The sequence below is a fragment of the Dipodomys merriami genome, unplaced genomic scaffold, assembly GCF_024711535.1.
Source record: "Dipodomys merriami isolate MVZ:Mamm:240054 unplaced genomic scaffold, mDipMer1.0.p SCAF_1908, whole genome shotgun sequence".
NCBI lineage: Eukaryota > Metazoa > Chordata > Mammalia > Rodentia > Heteromyidae > Dipodomys > Dipodomys merriami.
This window is the reverse complement of record NW_027203280.1, coordinates 26,279-45,510: the sequence shown is the minus strand read 5'-3', so window position 1 is coordinate 45,510 and position 19,232 is coordinate 26,279. Positions and strand designations below refer to the sequence as shown.

General features: G+C 40.4%; 1 long non-coding RNA gene across 1 annotated transcript in view; it reads left to right on the top strand.

Moving 5' to 3' along the window:
- The window catches only part of LOC138831300 (uncharacterized), a 30,974-nt gene extending 12,784 nt beyond the window's left edge, over window positions 1-18,190 (top strand). Inside the window, exons 2-3 of the long non-coding RNA XR_011373213.1 lie at window positions 13,335-13,422; window positions 18,171-18,190. This is a non-coding gene — a long non-coding RNA (uncharacterized lncRNA). The remainder of the gene's footprint in view (window positions 1-13,334; window positions 13,423-18,170) is intronic.
- Window positions 18,191-19,232: the final 1,042 nt, after the last annotated feature.

Sequence of the window (19,232 nt, the reverse complement as noted above, 5' to 3'; positions counted from 1 at the left end):
TTTGGGAAATGGGGTACTTGACGTGCAGATTTTATTGAGAATTGCTTAGAGATGGACTGTGAGAAAGTGAAGGGGCTCAGGGTCAGAGCAGTCACTATTGGGCAAATCATGAACATAGATGTGATGGGCATGTGTGTAGCCAGCCTACTTTGGGGTGGTTGTTAGGCATTCAAAATGCATAATACCCCTTAGCTGGCTAAGTATTTTAAAGTTAGAAGCACAGGATTTTATGTTTTGGGAGAAAATTGTAACACATGTATTGAACTTTTTAAAAACCAAATTTAGGCTCTTAATTTTGTTTTTAATAAAAATTTCATCCCAGCTGCATGGAAGAGCTAAAATCAGGAGCATTGACCTTTCAGGATAGCATGGGGAAAAAATTGAAAAGCTGAGGATGGTGGCATGCATCTGTCATCGCAGTGTGGCATGACATGCAAGTAGGAGGATAACAGAATGTCTGGTCTTGGCATAAAGCATCACACAAAGGGATGTGGCAGGGCTACAGTGGTAGAGCATTTGATTATCAAGAATGAAACACTGAGTCAGATGCCAATAATGCCAAAAGTACACAAATTAAGAGAATGAATCTAAATAAACCCCTCATGCCCACTGAATGGCCTTCCTGAAATTCAAGGCCACCATTTCCTTCATCATTAGTGATTTTTGAAACACCACATGGGAATATTGGAAGGGCTGTCTGGGTTTTCCTGCTTCCTCTGCTGAGAAACCTGTCCATATTATGTTTTTAGATTAAGAACTACTATGAATTCTTTTTTTTTTTTTTGGTATTCAGGTAAGGGGTAGGTTTACTCAAGATGGCACCAGGCCATTTTGGCCCTCCACAAGGCAGGGAAAGGCCTGGGAAAGGCCTGGGAAAGAGTTGGGAAAGAATTGGGAAAGAGAACTGGGAAAGAGAGAGCTGGGAAAGAGAGAGAGTTGGGAAAGAGAGCATCTGGGCCTGGGTTAGGCCTTATCTGGGGTATGGGTGGAGAAAGGTGTGGCCACATCAAATTCAGATGTGACCTCAGTGAATGCAAATGTGACCTCTTCCAGGTGTTCCAGGCGCCTAGGTAATGCAGGTACTCAGTGGAGACTTTGCTCTCCATCCAGGAGCAGACCTTACATTCCAGTCTTTTAATAATCATGAAATGGGGCACGGATTCTCTCTGGCTACTTCCTGCTGACAAGGGGCATTGACATTAGGGATAAAAGTCTGAAATTTGGTCCCCTCCCAGAGAAGGCAGTGAGCAGCTGCTGTCCCTTGGTGGTGTGAATTCTTAGGTGAACTCTGGAGAGGTCTCATGACGCATTGAGGGGCTGGAAAAAAATACTAGAGAGCAAATAAATGGCAAGAGGAAGGACTTGGGGCTGAAAATGTTGGTCGAAATGTCCCTAGCTACTTATGACATCTGGCGACTAGGTAGAGGATAAGTCAAGTGACAAAGACAAGAATATAAATTCCTGTTCAGTTAATACGTAGACCGGTATAGACATTGGATGGGCAGGCTTCTTACTTCTATCGACCTCCCAACTGTGGTTAATTTTGAAAGGGCAGGCACAAAGCAGCTGTTTGACAACATCTCCTCTTACACCTATCCATGGTCCCTTGTTCCCCAGACTGGCTGAGTCTAGGTGCTCGTTGCTGGGATGGCTTGTCACAGTTGGTATTCAAGGAGGTTTGAACTCAAGGCCTGGGCACTATCCCTGAGCACTTCTGCTCAAGGCTAGTGCTCTATCACGTTGAGTTACAGTACCATTTCCAGTGTTTGGCTGGTTAGAGATAAGAGTCTTGAGCCATGCTTCCAACCTGTCTCTTTGCAGGTTAGTTGGGAGATGGAGTCTTAGGGATTTTTCAGCCCAGGCTGGCTTTGAACTGCAATCTTTGCCACAAAGGCCCTTTATTATTTCAAATAAGTCAACAAGGAGATCAAATAGAATAGAGAATAGAGCTTACCTGGTCCTTATCAAGAATTGACCAACAAATATTCTGCAATGACTAAACTTGTTAGATGTGATGAAAATTTTAGCACAGATAGGCCCAGTATTTTAAAACCACGTAGTCAGTAGTAGAATACTCAACATAAAACAAAAAAGGCAAAACTCAAAACCTGAATTTTTTTTTAATTGTGAAAATACTGTACAGAGGGGTTACAATTACATGGGCAAGATACTGAGTACATTTCCTATCAAGCATTGACAATAGTGTGTATACATCTTTGGTAACAAAGCACATCAGATGGTTGGGCCTCACTTACCAGGGCCTGAAAAAGAGCAACTTATTAGCAAGACACCTTAGAATAGATGGATGGAGTAGTAAGCTTGGTGGAAGTTTAAGGGTCACAATGTGGCCAAGATGGCGAACTAAAGACGGTGAATTTCTGAAAGAATGCAAAGAAACCCTGAACAAATACATCAAGCCTACATTGGCTAGCCTTTGAGAGGGAACCTAGAGGAGGGGTTCCCCAGGACCCAGCCTGCATCACACTCTTCAGGGCACAAGCCAAAATGTTGTAGAAAAGAGAAGTGGAGAGATAGGGAAGGTGGACATGAATGGCAGAGAGAGAGCAAAGAGAGCCTGAAATTAAACTGACTTCGGACCATTTACCATTGAAGTAGCAAAAAGTGTGTACATCTGAGAATGACAAAAAATTAGGCTCTCTGGCTTTCCAGGGAGTGCAGGAGGCATTTCAAAGGGGTTTCACAGCACCCCAGAGCTCACCAGGCAGAAGCAGAATCCTGACTTCCCCAAGAGCCCTCTAGAGAAAAAAGGCCATGTCCCAAAACCAAGCATCCTCGGCTTCAGAGGTGAGCGGCCTTTCAGCTAAAGGCTGTAGGAGCTCTCTGGCATGGTGCCATGTCTGGACAGAGACTGAGCAACTGAGAATTGTAGAGAGTAATTTCACTCACCAGAGTAGAGAAGTGGTGTGGACGTGGATGTGAAGGCCAGTAATGGTATCGGTGTGATGTGTCCACAGCAGACAGACCAATTCGCAAAAGGCCATCAGAACTGTGGGTATTCCTCAGAGCAAAAAGGGAAAAACAAGCAAAAAAAGAAAAAAGAGGAAAAAAAACAGAGAGGAATCCCACCTATCCTGACTTTAAGCCCTTTATCCGAGTCACGACACCATTTATGTTAGATTTTTAAAAAGAGGTAGCTGAGTAAGAACAGCACCAAGCACTTGGTATTCAGGTAAGGGGTAGGTTTAGTCATTGTTCTGGCTGGCACCAGGCCATCTTGGCCCTCCACGCGGCTGGGAAAGGCCGGGGAAAGACCTGGGAAAGAGCTGGGAAAGAGAAGTGAGAAAGATCGCTGGGAAAGAGAGCTGGAAAAGAGAGAGAGCTGGGAAAGAGAGAGCTGGGAAAGACAGAGAGTTGGGAAAGGGAGAGCTGGGAAAGAGAGAGTTGGAAAAGTACTATGAATTCTTGAATCATTTCTAGGAAGAGGGATTATGGGAAAGTAGGGGTGAGGTTTCTACACAGCAAACATAGAGCCTCCATGATTTAAGGAGCCTTTCATTGGGTCTGGTACTCTTTAATTCTGTTGAAATACTTTCCCTTTTTCCTCTTGAAAAATAAGTTCCAAAATAGAGTTTATTTTAACTTCCATCACTAAAAGTTCTTCCTTTTACTCTATGGGCAGTTCACACATGACCAAAATATAAACCAGCTGGTTTTACTGCATCATATACCTCTGCTATGTATCAAATTTTTCATCCTAATCCTCAAATCATGTAATAATTTGCCTATTTATGACTGAATTGTAGTTCCTTTATTAATAAAAGCTAATGGGAAAGGATTGTGTATTTAGTTGATGAATAGACCTACATTTTATTTCCCTGAGATACTGTAGCAGAGTATTAAAAGGAATGTAATATATATATATATATTATATAATTTATAATATATATAATATATAATATATAATATATATATATATATATTTGGGGGGGTCCCATCGAGGGGCCTGAACCTGGGCCTGAGCACTGTCCCTCAGCTCTTCAGCTCAAAGCTAGTGCTCTACCACTTGAGCCACAGCGCCACTTCCAGCTTTTTTATTTTTGCTTATGGGATCCTGAGGAAATCTAACCCAGAGCCTCGGGCATGCAAGGCAAGCGCTCTACCACTGAGCCAACTTCCCAGCCAGGTATGTAATATTTTATTGATAAGTCTATCCCTTAAAATGAATATATTTTGGGGCTGGGAACATGGCTCAGTGGTAGAGCGCTTGCCTTGCATGCCTGAGGCCCTGGGTTTGATTCCTCAGCACCATATAAGCAAAAAGAAAAAAGCCAGAAGTGGCGTGGTGGCTCAAGTGGTAGAGTGCTAGCCTTGAGCTGAAGAGCTGAGGGACAGCGCCTAGGCCCAGAGTTCAGGCCCCACGACGGGACCCCCCTCAAAAAAAGTAATATATTTTAGGATGTCATTATTTTAATGTGAATTATGTAAATGTTGATAATATGCTGTTGGTTATACATTTAGTTTTCAAGAGTTTCACTTAATTGCTTTTTTTGCCCACATATAGTACAAGTCTATTTGCAATTGTTTTTTAATGGCACTAATAGTATAGTTTATATAGAGAAAATAGAGTTATTTTAGGACCCTATGATTGGTTATAGTATTAATAACACAATTAATTTGAAGTATCAATATTTCTCACCAATTACTGACTCTTAATGAGGTTGCGTGTGGAGTTTTGGAGTGCAAATGAGATGGTGGATGTATAGAGTTGTAAGGAAGTGTTTAGGGACCATTAAAAGGCATTGGGTGACCCCAAAGTGTAGGTCCCTGGTCTTCTGTGAGTAACTAGTTCTAGGAAGGTCTCAGGAGAGATCTGCATTGCTTGAGACACATTGTGCTCCTGATATGCATACCCCTGGCCCACCTAGATATGTCCTTTCTGGAGGCCTGGCTCTCTTGTGACTTTATCTATGAAGCACCCAGCCCTCATGGGGGATTTGATATTTCAGTAGCTCTTAAAGCCTAGGCAGAATAGAAGACAGAGCTAACCTCTCCCAGTTCCCAGGTCTTGCTTTGAATGGATGGATGGAGAATAGGGGAGATATGAAGCTGTAGGTCAAGCAGGAGTGGCTCAGGTCATGTGCCAGAATCCCAGATGTTCCTTGTAATTGTAGAAGACTCCTATAGCTTCTACAGTGCAGTGCAGGGCAATGAATATTGGCATTGAAGGCAGGGCCAACATCAGGTACCAGATGTGTCTCCTATAAACATGTCCAGGCCTCAGCCTGCATTTCCTCCTCTGAGAAATTGGGATGGTTTTCTTTCCTGATGGTCTTGCTTTGTGTCTATGAGATCCACTTGGAAGTCTTGCTGAGAAGGTGATGCTGTGATTCCCTCATCTGGGCAAGGAAGGCAGGAGGAAGAGAAGAGAGTGTGAGAAACAGAATCCTTCTCTAAGCTTGTCCTAAGGAGGTCTGTCTATGTGGTAGATAGTGCTTCCAATCTGGCTTTGTGTCAGAGCCTCTGCTACCTGCCTCTGGCTTTACTGGATGGCACCCTTGGCTGCAGAGAGTATGGGCTCGGCTTGAATGTTCCTTGTCTCTTGTGTGTTGGTATACTAACCCGGCCTCCTGATTGATGGCTGAGAACCCTATCTCACTTGGGGGTAAACTTATCTCCAAGAAGCTCCAGACCAGTCACCCCTCTGGGCATTTGATTTACTAGGGAACTCAAGCCTGAGCATAGCATGCACACAGCTGCTGCATTAGGGTGCCTGACAATCTCATCAACCCTTTAGTGCTCATTTGTGCATACTTGTGGATGTGGTGCCTGGAGCCTACAAGTCCAGCTTCCTTGTTACCCTGGAGCATTGAGGACTTCAGAGTGAGTACTCAGTGAGTACCTAATGGCGCCCAGTACAGAACTGCTCTGTGTACTCACAGTAGTAGACATAGTGCTCAATTACTGTAGGTGATTCATAAGTGAGTTAAGAGGGCACATGGAAGAAGGATTGGTTAGCTTGAGTTCATACCAAAAATAGATGAAAAATATTTAGGTCTTCACAGGAAGGTAATATTGGTTCTGAATATTGGGGGATGAGATCTTCTTTGGTGGTCTCTGGGAAGAGTCTGAGGCCCTGGCAAGCTGTGCACTATTCTATTTGGTTCCTTGGTGCCAAATTGCCTGTCTAATACTAAATGGTTCCTGTTAGCCCCAATCAGATCCTATTACACTAGTGCAATTTGAGTTCCAGCATCAAAAGCTCCTTGTTCAGTTAGCCGAGCTCTTTGAGTTAGTTACTAAATCTGTCTTTTGTGTGAAGCCTGCATGCTTGTCTTGGAAGAAAGTGCTGAAACATCAAATTATTTATGAAGCCTGTTTTCTTTGCTTACTCATAAAGGGATAAATAGCAGTTTTGGAGCCACAGTATTGGCCTGAAAGGAGGAACAATGGCTCATTGTCTTCTCTAGTTCTGAAGGATCATGGTTCCCATGGGGCTCTAAAACAGAGCTAGCTGTGGGTGTGATGGGTTTAATCAAAACTGCTACAAAGACTTTACAAATAGGGCACAAACTCTTGAGAGTGTTTGCATAGATATGAGTCTTTTTTGTATTCATATAAGTAAAACAGTAGTACATTCCTCAGAATAAATACAATTTGTGCATTGTAGAAAATGTGTGTAATAGAGATAAAGCATGATGAAAAACTAATTCCATATCTCAGCAGAAAGGATGGAACACTACCAACACCTTAATGTACAATGTTTTAAATGTCTCTAAGCATGTGTGTCTATCTTACCTTTAGCATATACCTACTAACACCTTTAAAAGAAGGGCATTAAAAGTGTATTTTCTTTTTATTTTCATCACAGCCACGGTCTCTCTCTGGTTCACCAGGTTTCCCATTGACTTGACAACTCTCCCAGAGTCTTAGCTGATCTGTTGTCATCACCTTCCCAATAAGAAATATTCTTAGCCTTATTAAGAGCACAAAACTTGTGGGGGTGAGGTTATCACAGGAGTTACAGCTCTGTGGCCCTTAGAGTAGGGTTTCTAAGTAGTCCCAGGACAGGAGATGGAATGGCTCTGTCACTTAGGAAATACCAGGTTTCTCTGAGTCCTTGGTGGAATGGTATTGGATAGGCCCCTTTATGGCTTGCCCTAAGTTTTTAGGACAGTCAGGACTGAGTTGTGCTATGTCTCCATCTCTGTCACTTGTCACTTTGTGGGTCATTGAAGATGCTTTTCACTGCTTGCAGATGGCTCCAGTGATGTTTATAGAAACAGTTTCATCAGAACATGCAGTATTTGGGAAATAGCATGGGAAATGCTTGGCTCTGTGGACCTTCTTGTCAGTGTGGGGAAGTAAAAGTACACAACAAGGGACCAGAAAAAACTGTGTCTTCTCCTGATTTTAAGAAAACCTAGAGCCGGGTGCTGGTGGCTCACGCCTGTAATCCTAGCTACTCAGGAGGCTGAGATCTGAGGATCGCGGTTCAAAGCTAGCCCGGGCAGGAGAGACCACGAGACTCCTATCTCCAATAAAACCACCAGAAAACCGGAAGTGGCGCTGTAGCTCAAGTGGTAGAGTGCTCGCCTTGAGCTGAAAAGCTGAGGGACAGCGCCCAGGCCCAGAGTTCAAGCCCCACGACCGACCAAAAAAAAAAAAAAAAAAAAGAAAACCTAGAGTTTTTTTTCTCTTTGCCTCTCATAATGAGTGTCAAAAAGTTCCAACTTGTTCCTGCTACAAAAGAATACTTGCTCAGTGTCCAGGTTCTCACATCCAGCCACTCCAGAAGGGGGAGATGAGTGTGTTCTTGAAGTCTGCCCAGGACTCCATTCTTAGTGGGAGTCCAAGACCCAGGTACCACCTGTTCATCTTGACAAGTTAAAGGCATGAGAGTCTGTGGCTCACCTCACCTCTCCCTTGAAGGATTTGAGCAGGAAATGTGAGGCTCAGCTAGTTTGCCAATAACTGGCATATACCCAGTGTCATAAAAAGGAACAGGATTTTCCCTGTGTCCTTTTACTTCTCTGATAGAAAAGAAGTAATGATTAATTTGTTTAATGTTGGTGATATTCAGCTATTGTGATACCAAGTGGTATATCTTTGAAGTTTGAGTCTGAAATGTTCCCTAAAGGCCCATGTGTTATAGACTTTGTGGCCACCCCATGATGAAGCTGGCAGAACATTTAGCTGTGTGCAGTGATCACCTCATAATTTTGTATTGTGCCTGTCATCCCATTAATTGGGAAGCATATTAAGATTATAGGGAGGCACGAGTCAAGTGTTAGAGTGGCCGTCCAGCAATTATAGAGCTCTGAGTTCAATCCCTAGGACTGCAAGCAACCATTCAGAAACACACCCCATGCTATGGTAGAGTCAACCTTTTTATTCCGCAGCTGAGGTGACCAGCTCCCAGTCTTGTCTACCTTCCTTCCTCCCTCCCTCCCTCTTTCCCCTTCCCTCCCTACCTCTCTTTCTTTCATTGCTTCCTTCCTCTCTCTCTTTCTCTCTCTCCCTATCTTCTTCCTTCCTTCCTTTCTTTCTTGTTTTTGACCTTATAGAAACTCTTGCCTTGTAATCTGTGTTTACTTCACGTTTGTCTTCTGAGTGTGAAGATAGTTTTTCTCCCAAATGCTACAGCAGGTAATCATTTAATATTTTATGTGTTTCCCATCTGCATATTTGTTTGCTTGTTTATCTTGTTTAGGTTTGAACTCAAGACTAGTTTGCCGGGCACATGCTCACACAGCCACTGGAGACACATCTCTACTCCTTTTTAGCTTCAGTTATATTTTATATAGGACCTCCTGTTTTTTGTCTTGACTAGGCAGAACCAACATCCTCCTGTCCACAGCTTCCTGGGATTTGAGATGGGATACATGCACAATCATACCCAGTTTATTGAGATGATGTTTCAATTTTTTGTGCAAGATGGCCTCCAACTTTGATCATCTTGATCTCCACCTTCTGAGTAGCTGGGATTTGGGGGGACAGACGTGCACCATCCCATCCTTGGCTTTGAAAAACTTCTTCATTGTTTGTGGTCATTGTCTGTTTCTGGGGGCATTTTCCCCCACCGTGCCTATTTCTTAATGAACAGAGATGTTATTCATTTTGTTCTCTGGTTAGGTTCATGTAAGATGTCAGCAGACTTTTTTGTGTGTGGCAACCTTGGGGTAGAACTTAGGACCTGAGTACTGTCCCTGAACTTTTTTGTTCTAGGCTAGTACTCTACAACTTGAGCCATACCCCCACTTCTGGATTATTGGTGGTTAATTGAAGATAAGATTCTCATGGACTTTTTTTGTCAATGCTAGCTTTGAACCATGATCCTCACGTTTCAGCCACCTGAGTAACTAGGATTATATGCATGAACCATCAGTGTCCAGGTGTCAGCAGACATTTTTAAGGGGGAATGAACAAACGGGTAGTATTTCATTTTCACCTGTCTATAGGTGTTTAATATTGGTCTGATTTTTTTTTTTGCTTAGCTTTTCCTTGGGTGGAGTTAAAAGTTTCTGCTTTTCAACAAAGGATATTAATGTCTACTGAAGGAATAAGAGCTATATCTTAGAGAAACCATCCATATTCTTTTTGAATAAATGTTTATCTATGACAATCTGGGTATGCATATTTCCTGGCAGGTTTTAGAAGTCCAGAATCTTCAGCATTTCAGCTTCCCACAGACTCTTAATTATTTCATCCAGGTCTCCTGTTTCTAGGATTTCTAAAATTTTGAATTCTCTCCTTTATTAGAAATTACAAAATAGGTAATTCTGTTATGCATTTCCTTTGATTTTACTGGGACTTTAGAGTGGTCTTCGATAAATCACTTTCTGTGATCTAACAACATACTTCTGGTGATAAGCTGAAAGTATTACATTCATTTTTCCTAAAGATCTCATTCTTCTCTGTTCAAATTGTTGTCAGTCACTGATCAATGTTGCATATAAATTGAGGTCTCAAAAGCAAAATAATCCATAGCCTTCAAAATGGATACAGTCCCGTAATTATGAAGGAACAACTATTTTCAGAGACCTCTTGTTATTAGAGATGTGCCTTATAAACCTACTGAGGGAATCTTTGGAGTGAATTTTGTAAGTTTCCTAAGGGCAGGATCATGTTCATACAATTCTGAGCACTTTCTGAGTGTTTTGTTATGTTGGCTTTTTGTCTTTCTTCTCTCAATGTCAAGTCTTAGCATGTGAGTACTCAGTAGTAGAGTTAATCAGGAGTACAGCAGACTTGGTTTACAAAGAGGTGACTCCCAGTCATTTGTTTGTACAACTTCCTTCTCATTGGACCCTCTACGGGCTCTTATTAAGACCTTCAATATTGGGAAAAGGGAGGAGGACTGAAAGGGGATAGGCTTGACTCAATTGTCAATAGGTGAGGACTTTTTATTGAAGAACACCGAGGGGCACAGACCTTCCTACAGTTTGGAGGTTGTGTTTAGGAGCTTGGCTATTCATCTGAGCAAGGAGGCAGAGATGAATGAAAGGGCCTAGTCTAGTGAATTGTGCCTTTCAAATGAGCTCACATGGGATGTTCACAGCTGGGTTCAGGCACATCAAACAAACATACCTGGGAATTTGTCTGGCATCTGTATGGACCTGGGACAATAGGGTGGGAGTCAATCCTTCACTCTACATCTGATACTGTTGCCTTTAGTAGTCCTGTGACAGAACACCTTTTGACACCTGAATTCTTTCCTGTTCTACTCACATTTTCTGTCTTATTGCTTAAAGACAAGCTATAAAATACTATTTCCTACTCCTGTGATTATTGAGCTTATGAATTGTCAATGAGCCCTTATACACACGGGATGAAGTAAATTTCTTCCCTGTGGCTTCTGGGCCCTGTTTGGCTAAGGTTAGCCTTTACATACACACACTCTCTCACACACACACACTCACACAAGCACGCACGCACACACGTGCGCACACACACACACACACACACACACACACATGCACACATCTTCAGACTCTCATTGTTTCTAGGCTTTCTCCACGGTATTCATTGTCCCAATCAGAATTACTTAAATACTGAAAATTGGACCCTATTAATAATTATTCTGGGACAATGGCACAAGTTGGTTGGACTCAGAGAACAGGAACACATGATCATTTTAGGTATATCTCACTCTTGTTCCCTTTTCCCCTTGATCTCCATTCTTTTCTATTTAGTTCAGCTCAAGACTCTCTTGTCCTTAGTGGCTTATTGCTAGGAAGCTTCTCTGAATGAAGTCTGAGTTTACTAGGTCAAAATGATGAGGCTCCATGTCAGAAGCCATTTTGTTCTTCAGCTCAGTGTTTAACTACTGGGGTAACATTTTGGAGTGTGGGTTCTATAGCAGGCTGTGTCCTGGCTATTAGTAGCAAGAACTAGACCACAGAGGGCTCAATGTCACTAAATTGTCTGTGTTTGTTGTACATATATGTCTTACATTTGCCATTCTTTTTGGCTTTTCAAGTCCCCTATTCTTAGAGAAGATCAACATTTTAAAGCAGTATCTATTTAAGATAAAAGCCATTTTATTAATGTTAATGATTAACATATCTAGTCACTTAGCTACCTTCTTATATCTTTTACAAAAAACTGTTGAAGCTTCACACCTCTTGTTTAAACTTGTGTAAAGAGATTAAAGGATCAATATTAATACCTTAAGAAGTATTTGATAAGCTATAAAATAGTATCCATGTGTTAGTCCTTATGTTCTGTTTCAAATAGTGAAATTTAATTCTTGACCAATAATGCTATATATCAAGTTGTATAACACTCTCAAAGAAGCTCAGCACTTATATAAGGAATCTACTCTCAAACATAGATTTTTAAATTCTTTGTTTTATATTTCTAGATCTATGTTTTCATTGCTTATACCAATACCAGTTAAGTATGTTTTATGGTCATTCTTTTAACTCATGGTTTTGCATTTTGCTCTCTGGAAAGTGTTTGATGATAAAGATACACTTTAATTTTAACATCAACAAATCTGTGCCTGTTTCATTTTCTACACAATTGAAATGTCAGGTAAAGGCTTTTCAGGAAGGGATCATTTAGACTCTTGCCTGGCAAAGATATCAGCAGTGACAGTGGGCAGTGTTCCTAATGATGGCTACCATGGCAGATGTGGGTGGCAGCTCCAGCTGAGGTGTCTGCCCCTGGCACTGTGCAATCGGTAGCTTCTTGACACCAGTTCTGCAGATGTGGAGACTCATTCTTGGTGTTGTGCCTCTGCACCAAGAATATTCTTGGTGTGTTCTCTGGCTTTCCTGGATGTTTAGAGATGTTTACATACATATTATAAAAAAAAATTTAGCCTAGCAGAAGTAGAGAAAAATTATATAAGGAATATTTACCTATCAGCAGGCACATTTAAAAATTGTGCAAATTTTATTGTTTTATTTCTTATCCACTTTACTGTTGCTATTAAAGAATTTAATTAAATTTAATTAAAGAATTCACTCCTAACACTTCAGTATAAGTCTCCAAGAAATAAGGACGTTTCTTTATAACTTTACTATTCTTCATCTTTTCTATTAAGTTAATAGCAGTTCTTTAATATTGTCATTTAAGCCTGTATTTCCTCGATTTTCTAAAAAAAAAAAAAACAAACAAACCTCTGCCTTTTTGTGTGTGTGATATTGGAGACAGAACTCAGGGCCTTGTGCTCCTAGTGTTCCTCCACTTGAGTAATTCCTCCAAATGTGCTCATTTCTCAGCTGAGGTCCTGCAAACATTTCTGCCTAGGCTGGTCCCAAACATGTGGTTTGCACAGGAAGTAGAAATAGCCATGAGGAAAGACACATGTGGATGTGTAGTTGTATATATAGCTATTGAAGGTAAAATATTCTTACACAGAGGCATCCCCCTCTAAAGTCTAATCACCCAATGTAGACTTGTACATGGTATTTGTAAGCAAGTTTAGATGGGGAGAGAGATAGTGGTATGGAATAAATTTCTAGGAAGAAGTAATTCTGCAAAGGGCATGTTCAGGGAAGTGAACAACCTAAGAAAATTAGAGATTTGTGACAGTTTCTCAGCAATTGCAGACTGTGAAGGAAATGGCCCAGCAAGGTAAGTGTGCTTACAGAAGCTATAGGCCAAGCTACTTTGAACAATGACTGGTTTGGTTTGTCACCAGAATGTTCCTGCAGGGGTAAGAGTACTGGCTTATTTCAGATTGCTCAGCCTCAGGTCAGCCATGCTAGGCTCCTTGCTATCAGTATACTTGTTTCATTGTGTGCCATAAGAAAAACACTTTCTTTGATGCTTATCATGATCAGGACAATTGTGAGGGCCATAAGGTTTCAGACTATGACAATAAATGTATTCATTCATTCATTCATTCATTTTTGATGTTTCAGTGTTGTTCTGCCATAGGTCTTGCTGTGCCAGCCACAGTTGAGTCATACCTCCAAGCTTCCTACCAACACCTGAATGAAAGTATTATAGGTGTGTATCCATCTGTTTATTTTATCTTCTATGTTGTATGGTTTCCAACCTTGAATTGATTATTCAAAGAAACCTCCAAGACTGTATAATAAAAGAAAATAATTTCTTTGGATGCTTGTATATGAGAGGAACAGTCAGCAGCTATGTAAAAGAGCCTTGTGTCCTGAGATGGGTTGCATAGTGTTTATGACTTTGAAGTTATGCCTGTGTGTCCCTGTTTGTATGTCCTGAGGTTTGAACTGAGGTCCAAGGTGCTGTCCTGAATTTTCTTTTCAAAACTAGTTCTCCATTACTATAATCTTGCATTTGAAAATTAATGTTTGTTTGTCATAGGGCTTGAACTCTGGGTTGACATTGTCCCTCAGTTCTTCAGCTCAAAATTAGCATTCTGTCCCTTGAGCCACAGCACCTGTTTTCTGGTGGTTTAATGGAGATAAGAGTCACACGGACTTTCCTGCACAGACTGGCTTTGAACCGTGATCCTCAGTTCTCAGCCTTCTGAGTAGCTAGGATTACAGACATGAGCCACTGGCATCCAGCTGGAAATTACTGGGGTTTTTAAACATAGCAAATATTATTGACAAGTAAACAACTGTGGCCTCATCAGAAAGAAGCCCCTTTGCTTTCCACCATTGTCCCATTCCTATAATCTTACCTCAGAAGGATGAGAACTGGAGAATCATGGTTTGAAGAAACTCCTAAAAACAAGTCCACAAAACTCCATCTGTAGTTAACTAATCAAAGTACAGAATGGAGGCCTGATTCAGTTGGAAGAGTGTCAGCTGTGAGCAAGCAAACAAATCCTAAAGAACATGAGTTCATGTTCTTAGTTTAAGTGGTTGCAAAATATGTAGATGACATCCAGGCAGACAGTCAAATAAATAGAAGATGATAGATCACACTTTCTTGTTGCAAGTTGATCCCACAAGGTAAAACAGCTCATAATACTGGATAAAATATAACTTTTAAATTATGAATTGGATTTGAGATGATACCCAATGCATACAATTCTTGCAGCTCCAAAAATAGCTCTTTGCACCCCCACAAATACCAGTTTTTGAAATCAGAGCCTTGCCCTTTCTTGCCTTTGCTTCCTCATCTAGCCGAGCTCTCTCTCTCTCTCTCTCTCTCTCTCTCTCTCTCTCTCTCTCTCTCTCTCTCTCTCTCTCTCTCTCTCTCTCTCTCTCTCTCTCTCTCTCTCTCTCTCATATAACTCTCATTCCATGAGATTCAATTCCCTTGTCTTACAAAAAATTCAGCAATTTTCATTGTTCTGTTTCCATACATGAAAATAAGTTACGTCAAGACTTAAAACCTTTAGCTTTGGGATATACCACTTGGGGTAGCTGGTGGCATACTCATCATTAGACATTTCCAGTCCTGAGAATGGTGGTTACATCTATTGGGAAAGCAGAGGAGGAGCACTGGAGGGCTGCTTAAGCATCTTGAAGACCAAAGAGTACCAGATGGTTAGAGGAAGCCTTGGTTCTCCATCAGGTACCGGAAGAGGGGTGCAGAAAAGTTCTGGTAACTGTTGATTTTGCTATTACCTGTCACAGAAACAGTACTCCAATTTTGATTCAGGTGACCACCCACAAATACACCATTGGTGTATTTTCCAGGCATGAAGTATAAAGCCAGCAAAGCATGAAATCCCTTGTAATGACTTATTTAACAAGAGTCCATGACTTTTTGAGAAGATTGGACCTGGGGCCTAAACCCAGGATATAGAGTGAAGGGAACAGAAAGGCACTGGGCAGAGCAGAGTGCCTGTGGCATCCCAAAATGGTTGATTAGAGTAACAGCAATTATTGTGCACTTCAGTCTAGTCTACATAGGTGGGTTTCAATACTGTAGTTGGATCCACTTACAACGAATGGGACAATGGTTGGAGGCAAAGGGGCTTCTTACCAATGGGGCCACATTTGTTCATGATATTTGTCAAGAATAGTTTTGCCATTTTTTAAAGCAGTAATTTTCAGCTGGGTGCTAGTGGCTCATGCCTGTAATCTTAGCTACTCAGGAGGCTGAGAACTGAGGATCATGGTTCAAAGCCAGGGTGGGCAGGAAAGATCATAAGATTTTTAAGACTTTTTTATGTATCTAATCAAGCCTATTTCCTATTTCACCCTGACAAAAGCAATGTGAAATGTGTAAAAAATATCAGGTTCAAACAAAAATCAATCCAGCAAGATACATTTGCAGTTTTAAAAGTTACAAGAAAAGTAGTGCCTTGTGGTAAAGTTTCTTACTCAACAATTTCGAATGTCTCAGTGTCTGTGTATAAAAAGATTATGGCAAGGCACGAGTGGCTCATGTCTTTAATCTTAACTATGAAGGAGGCTATGATCAGAGGATTTAGATTCAGTCAGCCTGGAAAGGAAAATCTGATAATCTTTTCTACAGTTAACCAGCAAAAAGCCAGAAGTGGAGATGTGGTTCAAGTGGGTAGAGTGCAAATCTTGAGGGAAAAAGTCAATAGATAACCTTAGGCCTTGTGTTTTTGCATTCGAGTCTCTGTACACACACACACACACACACACACACACACACACACACACACACACACACACACACACACACACACACACATTATGGAAATTTGGCAGTGTGTAAAAATGTGAAAGGAAAATAATTTTCAGAAATTCACATGTATGTTTTCAAGATGACTTACTTTCCTCTTGATGAAAGCAATAGCAATATGATTATGCCCATTTTAAATGTCTCTGGATTTAGTTATCATAGTCCTTTAATAGTTCAGGAGTTTATCACTAGGCTTAATATAAGAACTCCTGTCTTTATAGAATTAAAATAATTTTCTTTATATTGTCAAGTGTGCTGGACATTACAAACAATTCTATACCATTTTAATAGATTTTTTTTTGCATTTTGTAAACTGAATATGTCTTTTCTTTTGAATGACTCATGAGAAAGAGGTGGTGCCTCTTTGAATTTGCTTCTTTCAATATTGAACTCGGACATAGCTAAGCATTTCCAATCTCTCTTCTAAAACTCACCTTAAGACTCACCTTTGAAAATTAATTAACTTTAAGATTTCTTGCCATTTAAGTTGCAGACTTTGATTCTGCAAATCTCAGGTGTCAGCTCTTGCAGTGTCATGTAGTTCTTGTGAGACTGTTTATTTTCCTGGTGTGTATAATTTGTCAGATGTACTCAGCTTACAGTCCCATTATAAGTTTCAAATACATAGAAAATAAATCTGACGTTAATATTCTGATAAAACATTTAGCTCCTTCATGTACACGTTCTATATCCATGAATTCAACTCACTTTTGATCACAATGATTTAAGAGAGTGATTTGATCTGTCAGGAAACTGTACATGCATTTCTTTTTCTCAGGGTTTCCTAAACAATAAAAATACTACTTGTGAAGCATTTATATAATATGGAGCATTTTAACTTCTTTAGATATGGGAGGATATGGATGGGTTCTGAATTGATAATCTGTGTATTTTGGCACTTTTAAAATATAAAAAAAGAAAGGAAGAGTGGGGTGGAAGGAGGGGAGGCCCATCTTGGAGCCAGTTACTAGATATAGGGTCAACCAAAGGAGATCACCTGCTTTCTTGAGGTGGGCTGGGTCTGTAGGGTTTGTCCATTACACAATGGAGGCTTCTCTGCTTCAGAATTCCAGGAATTCCATTGGATGGCCACCAGGAAGCAGGAAGTATGGGTTCCTCAGGGCATTCCACTTAGGCTGTCCTGAATAATCCTGTCCAATTCAGGAAGAATCACAAAATGAGTGTGTTGTGTTCAAATAATTTTGGGAAGCGTCGGGTTAAGCAGGAGTAAGTGCTTCCTCAATGTCAAACACTTCAAAATGTTAACATGCTGATTTTTGTCATGAAGCTAAAACATAACCTCTTTGCCAGTCAGAGGCTTCAAAGCTATACATGCCCATTGGTGGTTTGCCAGAAGGAACTTGACTACCCTCTAGCGTTGCTGCTGAGAATTATCCATACAGGAATTACCTTTCATACAGAAATTACCTGTATGAAAGGTAATAGCCAGAGGGCAAGGGGGTGGGGATGGCGGCGTGGGAAAAAAGTCCAGTCTTTATTCTTTTCCTGGGCATGTGGTCAAGCCTGACACTTGCTCCAGTTCCAGAGCAGGTTTGAATGCAAGAATCACTACCTAATTCCTGAAAAGTAGGAGTTGGTAGGAGGAGAAACACAGTGGAAAAGGGCATCATATTTAGTCTACACCTTGATTTATACCTGCATTAAGCACCAGCTGCATCCCTTACAGCTGCACCCTTCTTTCCACTCCTTTGTTTAGATTGGCATTGGTTGACAAGGTGGTATAGTAGTTGAGGATCCAGCCTCTGGGCTTGAAAACTGGCCCTACTGTTTATTATTCTGTGTGCATAGAGGAGGTTCCTTGGCTTCTCAATGATTTGTAAAATGAAATCAGCTCTCATCAAGCTGCTGCACACATGAAATGCACTAACGGTTTTTCCATTTGAATGAAGCCACTCAGCAAAATTCCTCATATATATATATATATATATATATATATATATATATATCTTATATATTTATAGATATAGTATGTATTACATACATTATGTATGATATACACATATTATAAATAGTACAAAACACGTACGTAATCACAACAAGAACAGCCAAGGCACAGCTTCTCCCCCAAAAAATGTATAAGAAGGCAGGGACAGACAAACACCTCTCAGTTCTAACTCACAATTTTAATGGTTTTAACTCTCCAGTTAAGCATCATAGATTGTCCAGTTGGATCAAAAAGCAATATCCTTCTATCTGCTTTCTTCAAAAGACACAACTTACCCACAAAAATGAACATTCTGAAAGTGAAAGGCTGGAATAAAATATATCAAGCAAATGGCTGCCATAAAGAGATGGGAGTTACTATACTAATGTCAGATAAAATAGACTTTAAATTAAAATCAATGAGAACTGACAAAGAAGGTCACTGCATTCTAATTAAGGGAACTCTCCTTCAGGTGGATATTATGATTTAAAACATCTACTCACCAAATAATGGAGCACCAGAAGAAGTGCTACTTTCTCTCAAATCTCACATAGATCCAAAGACATTAATTGTGGGGGACTTTAATACACTACTATCCCCACTAAATAGATCCACCCAGCAAAAAGTCACCAGAGAAACTTCGGATCTTAAAATTTGCATAGATCAACTAGTCTTAACCCACATCTACCAAATATTTGACCCAGCCCCATCAGATTACACCTTTTTCTCAGTAGCACATGGAACATTCTCCAAATTAGACCATATTCTAGGCCACAAAGAAAATCTGTCTAAATTCAGAAACATTGAAATTATACCCTGCATTCTCTCAGACCAGAAGGGAAAAAAATTAGAATTCAATACCAAAAGCCACCAAAGTAAATACTGTAACACATAGAGGCTGAACAACACAATTTTGAACCACCAGTGGGTCATGGAAGATATTAGAAAGGAAAATCAAATGTTCATGATATTCAACAAAAATGTTCACACAAATTACCAGCTCCTCTAGGACACAGCAAAGGCAGTACTCACAGGCAAGTTTATAGCTCTGAGTTTGCACATTATCAAATTGGAAAGATCTGAAACCAACAATTTAATGAGGCAACTAAAGCTTTTTGAAAAAAAGAACAACAAGCCAAACCCCAATCCAGTAGATGGAAGCAAATAAAATTAAATCCGAATTAAATGAATTAGAGTCCAAAAAAAAACTATAGAAAGAATTAACAAAACAAAGAGATGGCTCTTCAAAAAAATAAAATTGACAGACCCTTAACAAATCCTA